Source organism: Chaetura pelagica, unplaced genomic scaffold (genome assembly GCF_000747805.2).
Source record: "Chaetura pelagica isolate M959 unplaced genomic scaffold, ChaPel_1.0 scaffold453, whole genome shotgun sequence".
Taxonomy (NCBI): Eukaryota; Metazoa; Chordata; class Aves; order Apodiformes; family Apodidae; genus Chaetura; species Chaetura pelagica.
The window spans coordinates 1,714,601-1,715,378 of record NW_009952879.1 but is presented as its reverse complement, the minus strand read 5'-3'; positions in this window follow the sequence as shown (position 1 = coordinate 1,715,378).

Genomic DNA, 778 nt, shown 5'->3' with positions numbered 1-778 from the left:
TGCAGGAGGTGTCACCGGGCTCGGGAAGCTCCCGTGCTCCTGAAAAACACCCGCACCGGAGATGTGTGGCCTGCGTGGCCAGGTTTGACACACCTGCGTTTGTTCAGAGGGCAAGGAAAAAGAGAGAGGGGCTGTGAGAAGCAAAATGAAGAATCTTCAATCAATCTTCAGTCACTTCAGGCAGGGGTTAAAAGGAGACCCTCGTCAGCCTCCTGGCAAGCAGGTCCTGCCCCTGGCAAGGCCAAGTCAAAGGTGGGCCCTTCTCCCTCAGCACAACACAGCTGTGCTGCAGCATAGCAGGACTGCAGTTGAGAGCAGATGGATTCCTGGTCTCAGATGCTGTGCAAGAGCTCTTAAAAGCCCTTTTCTTTGTGATGGAAAGTCAAAGCAGTGACTTGAAAGCTGCGTGTTCCCCACCTGCCAACTACAAAATGGCAGATGGCTGTGGATGCACCATCACAGCCAAGCAGCCAGCGAGGAGGCGGCTGCACTGGGGAAGCTTTCCAGAAAACAGCCATTATAGATTTGGCTTTGGTGCCAAGAGACAATAGAGAAATGGGCTTTAATAAATTGCCTAAATATGCATTTATCTTGAAGACACAGCCACTTTGATCCTCTGAGCATACCAGAGGCTTTAATAGCTTCAAGCAAGCATTGCAACAGCTTGGATAAATAATCTGAATTTTATTACTTTCCAAGAATGAGTTCTGAGGGAGTTAGTGCCCTGGGAAATGCTGGAAGCTGATGTTGTTGCATGAACTCAAGATGTAGAATTTGT